Source organism: Rhinopithecus roxellana, chromosome 16, assembly GCF_007565055.1.
Source record: "Rhinopithecus roxellana isolate Shanxi Qingling chromosome 16, ASM756505v1, whole genome shotgun sequence".
Taxonomy (NCBI): domain Eukaryota; kingdom Metazoa; phylum Chordata; class Mammalia; order Primates; family Cercopithecidae; genus Rhinopithecus; species Rhinopithecus roxellana.
The window spans coordinates 7,998,757-8,008,106 of NC_044564.1; the positions used below are offsets into that span (position 1 = coordinate 7,998,757).

Consider the following 9,350-nt stretch of genomic DNA (forward strand, 5'->3'; position numbering starts at 1 on the left):
CAGTTCACACCCGTAATCCCAGCACTTCGGGAGGCCGAGTCTGGCGGATCACTTGAGGTCAGGAAATCAAGACCATTCTGGCCAACAGGGTAAAACCCCGCCTCTACGAAAAATACAAAAAGTATCTGAGCATGGTGGCGGGCGCCTGTAGTCCCAGCTACTCTGGAGGTCGAGGCAGGAGAACCCCTTGCACCCGGGAGGCGGAGGTTGCAGTGAGCCGAGATCACGCCACTGCACTCCAGCCTGGCGACACAGCGAGACTCAGTATCGAAAAGAAAAAGAAAAAAGAAAAGAAAAAAATAAATAAAAAGAAACCAGGAAAGAAAAAGGAAGAAAGGAAGGGGAAGGGGAAGGGAGAAGGAAGGAAGGAAGAGACTCCAGGCTAGGTGCAGTGGCTCACGCCTGTAATCCCAGTACTGTGGGAAGCTGAGGTGTAAGGATCACTTGAGCCCAGGAGTTCAAGAAAAACCCGAGCAACGTAGATACAGACTTCATAGCTCACCCCCCAAAAATCGCTCAAGATAGTCTGTAGACTTAAATTTTCAAATATAAAATTATAAAAGTTATAGAAGGATTGGTGATGAGTCTTTAGATACAATACCAAAAACCAGTTCATAAAAGAATGATAATGTAGACTTTATTAAAATTGAAAATGACTGCTCTCTGATATATCCCGTTAAGAGAATCAAAAAACAAGCCACAGACTGAGAGAAAATATTTAAAAAACAAACCTGAAAAAAGACTTGTGTGTAAAATAACAAATTCTAATAACAAAAAGAAAAACAACCCAATTAAAAGATAGACACCTCACCAAAAAAGAGATACAGATGACATGCCCGGGTGTGGTGGCTCATGTCTGTAATCTCAGCACCTTGGGAAGGGGAGGCAGGCAATCGCTCAAGGTCAGGAATTTGAGACCAGCCTAGCCAACATGGCAAAATCCTGTATCTACTAAAAATACAAAAATTAGCTGGGTGTGGTGGCTTGCACCTGTAATCCCAGCTACTTGGCAGGTGGAGGCAGGAGAATCACTTGAACCGGGGAGGCAGAAGTTGCAGAAAACTGAGATCACACCACTGCACTTCAGCCTGGGCGACAGACCAAGACGCTATCTTAAAAAATAAGTGGAGTTTTGCTGTCACAAGCCAAGAAACTAACAGAAGCTGAAGAGAGGCCCGAAATGGATCCTTCCCTAGTGCCTTCAGAGGGAGCATGGCCCTGCTGAGACAGAGTAGAAATGGGACTCGGCCCACCCCCACTAACGCATTGTTCCATACGTGCCCGCTGATCCCCAGACCTTGCAGCACCATACTCGCTGCAGGTGCCATACTCGCTGGCCAGACCTTGCCACCTGTCTGAAATAAACTAAGATAAGCAGCATCCCGCCATAAGTCTTACTCAAGGGGGTTGACTCGATCACCCGCTTGTGCACGAGGCCAGGAGAATGACTGATCCTTACCCCTGGCCTCATTATAACACTAAAGTCCCCACCCAGGTATGGGCTTTTCTGCTATTTTCCAGTCACACAGCATTTGTGTTAGCATGATTCTTCACTGCATCTGAGCACCCTTCACTCCACCCCATACATGTAATAACACTCACCTAACTCATAAATCATGCATGTTACCCTCCTTAAGACACCACAGTGCACTCCCGTTGGGGAGCCAGCCAAGAATCCTTCCTCCTGGCCAACCTTTAGGGCATAAGACAATATGTCTCTCTTCTGCCCAACCTTTAGGGGCATAAGTCTTAATAAAGCCTTGTCTGGGAAACTTGTTTGGCCTGGTATCAACTTCTGTTTCATGGGAGCCTAAGAATATGTAGTTGGGAACACTGCCAACATCTTTATTTCCAACTTCTGGACTTTAGAACAGAGACAACAAATCTCTATGGTTCCAAGCTACCCCCTTTTGTGGTACTTTGTTATGGCAGCCCCAGGAAACAAATGCAGGCACGTTTTGCTCCATCTGCCACTCTCTCCAGACCACAGCTTCTCCCCAAGCCCACCCCATGAGAGGCTGAGGACAGAAGCAGAACCCTTCATAGGCCACCATCACTGCTGGATGGTCACTTCCAGCACTGACTGTCTGGGAGCTCCGGCCTCAGCTCTCAGTTTCCAGGAGCAAGTGGGAGGATGAGGACAAGGAGGAATGAGAGCACTGGCCTCCCAGGAACTGCCCTGAACATCCACCCTGCTGTCCCCGAGCTGTCCCTGAGCCTCCACCCTACTGTCCCCGGAGCTGCCCCCGAGCTTCCACCCTGCTGTCCCCACAGCCTCCACCCTGCTGTCCCTGGAGCCTCCACCCTGCTGTTCCCAAAACTGTCATTGAGCATCCACCATGCTGTCCCTAGAGCCCAGAAAGCCTAGGGCTGGCCAAACCTCATCCCTCACTCCTCCTCTGGCCCCTCTTCCCAGCCATCAACACTTTGAAACAGCCATGAAGCCCCTTTTAATCTCTAAAAAGGTGCGTCAGGAAGGCACAGAGAGCTCACACCAGGTGGTCATGGTGCCTTACCTGTGTCCAGTGGGCCCAGGCTGGCCCTTTAAGGGGATGATGGCGGAACAGCTGAGAGACCACACCCCCCTTCTCAGAGAGGCCAGGGATAAAGAAAAGGGACAGTGGAGGAACCTGTGGGCAGGATGCTGAGGGTAGAGACTCCTCCCCACAGGCACCTAGCAGAGGGATCCTTCCTCCCTGAAGCTGCCCCTGAGCCTCCATCCAGACAGGACCTCCGACCACTGCTAGGGGCCCGTTCTCAGGAGGTTCAGTCCCAGACAAGGGCTCTGGAGACTTAAGTCCACTTTCCCAAAACGGACGATTCATCTGGCAAGTCAGGGTCCTAGAACATCCAGGACTGAGCCTTGCTGAGGATGGAAGGGAGTAACATGGCCTGGTGGGGGACATGGGGGCCCAGTCCTCCTGTGACAGATAGGCAAGTGGCTGTGCCCTCCACTCCGTACACCCCGCTGACAGCACATCCTCTGAGCTCAGGTCCCAGTGCCTTCCTGCTCCTCCTGCAGGCCCACAGATTTCCAAGGATGCTCTGGGCCACAGGTGAGCATTGCAGTGACCTCCTGACCCAGGGTTCTGAGGCTCCTCATGGGGCGCCAGCACAGTCCTGGTTCAGCAGCACACTGGCTCTGTGGGCCCCCATGCAAGTCTGGAACAGAGTGCGGGAGGAGGGAAGGGCTCAGGCAGCATGTTCAGAACTCATCCTGGAAGGAGCTGCCTCCTTTATGGCAAGCCCAGCCTCCCTCCTCCTCCAGGAAGCCCTCCTGAGGTCCTCCAGAGACCGAGCAGTGCCTATGTCTTGGATATTCTGTCTTTCCTCCATGTGCCAGCCCAACCGCATCATGGGACCCTGAGTCCCTTCAGGCTCCTCACCGCTCGGCCAGCACAGGGCCTGGTGCTCACAGCAGCCTGAACCAAGGTACAGATGGTGATATCTGCCCAGGACAGAGCCAACTCCTGACAGCATGAGCCTCAAGTCCTTTCAGCAGCTACAGAGACTGGGCATTCCCACCACACACACACACACACACACACACACACACACACGAGTTGTTGTCAGGACTGGTGACTTTCAAAGCACTGGGCTATAGCCAGCAGACCTGGATCTTTCCATGGGGCCACAGGAGGCCCCCACCTCCAAAAGGAAGCTGTTCCCTTGGTGAGACGAGGAACCTCCATCCCATGCACCACACACACCACACCCTCCATCACTGCACTGCTCCCTGGAGACCAACCTACAGCACCAGATCTCCCCCTGAGGGTCTAAATAACCTCTGGCAGGTGCCCTGATTCTCTAGGGAAGGGCTGGTGCCTGCAACAGGATGACAGTCCCGGGGACAATCACAATCTGTGCCCTGCTCAGCCTTGTCCTCAGCTGCCCAGGCTCTTGACAGTCACACCTACCACCCTGGGGAACGGGGGAGACTCTGCCAAGAGCCAGGTGCCCGGTTTATGGTTCAAATTGAATATTTGGACAAAAATCTTGAAAACTAGGCTCCTCACTGAGAGAGAAAAGGATTTTTCTACATAGTAAGCTGGAGCCGCGGTGTGGAGGGGACATCCTTGCCGCACAGGGCCCAGGGATGCCCTAGGGCACAGGGAGGGAAGATCCTGGAGAAGAGGGGTCAGCTTGGCCCAGAACCCAGGGAGGGGCCCTCACTGCCTCTCTTGTCCTTTGCCCAAAGTGAGGAGTCTGAGGGGAAAAACTAGAGACCACTCACTGGAGCCCTCCGTTTCCCCCTCCTCCCACCCAGGGGGGCATGAACCACCAGCCCAGCAGGGAGGGGAGGGCCTAATGCAACCCCCAAGTTGCTCACTGGTTTCTGGGCTGTGGGAGCCCAACAGGGCCACAGAGGGGGAAGTGCAGAGCCCACTCCTCAGCTGTGGTGCCAGCATGAAATCTGCGGGGACCAGGGGACAAGGCAGAGCAGGAGCCCAGAGGCAATGAGAGCCCCGAGGGCAGCGCACACACCACAGACCCTTCCCCACGGCCACAGGACAGACACCTTCGCAGGAGGAGGTGAGGCACATGGTGGGTGCAGACAGCTGCAAACCAGAGGGGACAGAGATAAGTCATGAGAATTTTGCATTTTTTCCATCAACAGTGGAACTGGAGATATGAGAACAAAAAGAAATCAGCAATGGAAATAAAGCTAGTTTTTCCCCATTTGAGATACGCGTATAAACTGAAATTCACTGAATATACAGAAAAGGCTCCAAGCACTGACAAGACTCCCACACTGGCCACCAACCTTCATGAAAGCCAACATCTTGGGCAGGCCAGAGCTCTGGGCAACACCTGCCCCCCACGCCCTGCCGTGGACTCTGCACACACCTGGAAGTTCCCATTGTGCACACTGTAGAGGGGCTAGAAGAACGCCGCTGGAGAGGGCACGTTCTGGTAGAAGGTTCTGTTCACCCTGAGGCCCAGAGAGGCCAGTCAGAGGCCTACGGTGACCCAGGTGGCCTGAAGTCACCACAGAGGCTGAGCTTCCTTCCATCAGCAGGAGGCCCGCCCACCTCGTCTCTGCCACTGCCTCTCCCATCTCATCACATCCCAACCCACTCTCAGGGCAGGACCCAACTGGGCCTCCTTGCCTAACAGCCGCATAGAACTGATTTGTACTGAGGCATGAATCCTTTACAGTGTTAGCTGTGATGGCAGGTTCAGAATGGGGAGTTATCAGCTAGATCCTCAGTCCACAGAGGGAGCCGCACCTCCAGGAACTCTGTCTTTGCCATCAGCACATCTGTGGCTCTCACCTCACTCAGTGTCTCCCCAAGCACCAGACTTGCTGCCAAGGATCCACTGACCGTCCCACAAGGATGTCACCTGGGGCTCCAACCCAACAGGTGCAAACAGACCTCGCCAACCTCCCCGCAAGGATTCCCCCCATTTCCCCACCTCAGGAGTCACCACTCTTACCTTATCCAGCCACACGTCCCCTCTATTTCTCCCCCAAGACCCTGCAATCCCCTCCACTTTGCTCTATCTCCACTTGTTTCACTGGCTCCTGCCAAATCATCTCCCTGTGGGCACCCCACTGGCCCCCATTGGTCCCCAAGCAGGTCCCCCATGTTCCCTTGTCCCAGTAATCCATTCCTCAAAACATAAACTCGGTCGTATCCACAGTTTCACACTTTCCTTTGCTCCAAGGAGAAGCCAAGCACCCTCCCGCTTAGCCCCACCCAACACCCCTCTCCCCACACCCTCTTCCTCACATCCACAGCCTGACGTGGCCCCTGAGTCCCCTCTTGTAACCTGACGTGTGGTGCATGAGGTGTGACAGTTGATTTATGGAGGGCCCTTGTCCATCTTGTTCTCTAAGGCATCTGCCAGGGTGAGAAGAGTCTTGTGCACACCAGATGCTCCAAGTGTCCTTTCATAGACTGTGCGAACAGATGAGCAAACCAAGCTCCTCCAGAGGCAGAAGACTAGGATCCGGGCTCTTGATCTCGGTGACTCTGGGTCTGGTCGGGACCACACTGCCCTTGTCTTCGGCCTCTGCCACAAATCCCCCTGCTCTTCTCTCCCTGGCAACTTGACAACTCTCTACTGGCCCAGGGTGGACACTTGAAAAGCCCACCCCATCCGGGACCAGACAGTGGAGAGGGGAGGGGAGGAACCAGACAGGGATGGCCCTTGACGGCCCACCCACCACACACTCACACATTCACATAGTGGCACATCTGCACACATACACTAACATGTACACTCTTACCTGCTCACACATGTACACACACACACATCAGCTACGTACCTGGGTGACAGCTTGAACAGGAGGTAGGTCAGGCCAGTCAGCAGGAAAAAAACGGACACAGTAACAAAGGTGTTGCCTGGCCACCCCCAGGGTGGGATCAGAGGGCCTGTGGACAGTAAGGGCCCAGGGCTGTCAGCAGCCTCAGTGCCAGGAGGCTCCCCACAAACCTACCTGGCAAAAGTGCACCCTTTAGTGCCCTGGGCCAAAGTGGAAGGTTTGTGATGAGCCTTGGAGGTTTATGTCACCTGCTGAAGGACCCTGTGTAAGCCACACTCCTGGGCCTCACTCTTACATCTGCCACACGGTGGGTCATAAGGTCCCCTGGGCCTTCTCAGCATTGCAACGTGCAAGGGTCAGCCCAGCCCTCACTAACGACACTGAGGTCATGTCCAGCCTCCAGGCAAGAGCACCAGCCCTGGTGTGCAGCCCTACCACCCTCACTCCTCACAGGAGTCACTGACTCCGGGTTCCCAGGAAGTCCCAGAATTGTCAGGTGTTGGTTTCCTCCCTACAGACCCCAGACCTTCAGAGGAAGTGGGTCAACTGGGGCCTGGCTGCCTCAGGGAGGGGCTTCCAGGAGGATGAAAGGGTGCAGGGGTGAGGTGATGAGGGAAGAGGACGCCCAGCCTAGACTCTGGAAGTGCAGCAGCCATAGCAGCGCCCACGTTGTCTCTGGGGAGCCTGGAAGCACACAGGCTGGCTCCACTCACTCCACTGGCCTGTGTAACGCTCCTCCTCTGCCACATCACCCTCCAGTGTGGCCATCCGGACACGCAGCCTGGCCTCAAGGATAAAGCCAGGGTCCAGCTCAAAGGCTTCAAGTATGAGCCAGGTCACCCCGACAATGTGATCCCTGTGCTGGGCTCGCTGCGGGGGTGGGGGCAGTTAGCAGGTGCTGAAGGTGGGGCTGGGTTCCTCAGTCCTCAAGAATACACAAAGGCACACGCTCACACAGCATACACATGAACACACCTGTGTTCACACAGGCACACTCACCACATTCACGTGCACACACACAGAGAGAAGGCACACTCACACTCACACGCAGATACAGCTGCATTTGCCCACCAATACACACATGCACACACAGGCAGACATGTCTACAGGCACACTTTCACACTCCTCACGCTTGCATGCACACTCACACACACAAGCGTGTGCACAGAAGCAACTCAACACACTCACATACACACTCGTACACGTAGACATGCCCACGTGCACACTCACAGATACAAACACAAGGCACAGGCACACTCACATGTACACCTACAAACACAAACGTGGGCACACTTATATGTGCACACACATAAACACATGCACACTTACATGCACACACTCACAGACACAGGCACACTCACCCTACTCACATACACACACGAAGCACACACATGTGCGTTTCAGCATGTGTGTTCACACACACACCTGGCTCCAGTTCCTCCCCTGCTCTTCACTCCAAGTTGACCTCTCCTTATTTAGAGTGGGGAGTCTGCCCTGGACTGCTGCTCCCAGGAGATAGGACCCCAGGGGAAGCCAGTCAAAGTGTTCCCTCCCAGGCCTCTTCCTGCCTCTTGACACCCAGCTCCCGCTCATAGCTGAGAAGAGTGACATTGGCTCCAAGGCAGGACTGATGCTGCAGATCAGGATGCAGTGGCCAGAGTTGACGTGTTCTGTAAGTCAAAGAGTGGGTCCAGCTTCACTGGAACAGAGATAATCCATGTAAGGCCGAAGCCCCATGGGTCTGGTGTGTCAGTCAGCACACCCAAGACTGGGGATCTGAAAGATTCCCAAGGGGCATGGTCAAGGCCCTCTCAGACCAGGCACCTCACTGGGAGACTGGTCCAGAAAAGCCCCAGGTGGGACAGGACAGCAGTGACTTCCTCTGGCCCCTGCAGAGGACCTTCCCCTCCCAGGGGCCAAGCCTGCCCCCAGCCCTGGATCTCACTTGGCAGGGACTGAGAACACTCACTGGGCCACAGGGGTCACAGGCTGCAGGGCCCTTCTCCTAGCCCCAAGCAGCCAGGATGTTCTTGCCAAGGGGCCCTGCTCCAGGCTTATAGCCGCTGTTCACCGTGTCTCCAGGGCAGGTACTACAGGTCCACCAGGCTGACCTGCTCCCTCCCAGACACGCAGTGGTAGAAAGTGATGATGAAATTGTCGGATGGCAGGAGCACTGCCTCAGGCGGCAGCACTACAGTGCACTCGCTGCCCTGCAAGATGCACTTGTGTGTGCCGCCAGGAGCCTGGTTGCTGGAAAGGGCATGTCAGCACCACGGGGCTGCTACACTGTCCTGGCATATCTGCTGCAATCCTGGGGACCCCACCCTCATCCCTGTCCAGGTGGCCATAGCCCTCAACCCTCACCTAGTGAAGAGGAGCCCGGGCCTGGAGCCCTGGCCCAGCTCTGGGACAGACCAGTAGCAATCGATCCTGAGAATGTTGTTGGTGAGGCAGGTGAAGTTTCCAGCCCTTGGCCCTGGAGACAGTGACCATTGGGAGTCTACAGTGAGTGCTTCAAAGGAGAGCTGAGTTGGGGGACAGCTAGGGTGTCTGACAGCTGACACCCTAGCAGGGCAGTCACTAGTGAATGATCCCAGAATCTGTCCAGGGAAGCACTGGGAGGCCTGGAAGTGGTGGGCTCTGACCCGTGGTACATGGGCAAGTCAGACCCGGAGAGGTGTCAAGAGGGTGAAGGAAGGCAGACCAGGGTCGGTCCAGGGACTGAAGGTAGGGAGGTAAAGGAAGGGAGACTAGAGACGGAGGTCCAGGCTGACCCCTAGAGGACATGCCCCAGCACAGTTTGGGCCAAACTTTTCCCGAGGGGCTCGACATTGGACAACCTAGTCCCCCAAACATGCCCTAGTTATCCACTCACCTCATGCAGACACTAGTGTCCAACCCTCACCTCGTCCATCCCCTGAGACAGAGACTCCCGAGTGGACACAGGTGCAGATGCAGGTGCAGGCCAGGAGCCAGGTGCCATGTGTCGCCTCAGGGCCTCACTCTCCAAGGTCCAGCCTGCAAGGGGCTGGGCTGAGGGCCCATGCGAGCCATCCCTCTCTGGAGGGGTGCTCCCCAT

The 9,350-nt window shown here is 55.2% G+C and overlaps 1 pseudogene; it reads right to left on the reverse strand.

Moving 5' to 3' along the window:
• Positions 1–9,350, reverse strand: part of LOC104669766 — a 9,994-nt pseudogene extending 644 nt beyond the window's left edge.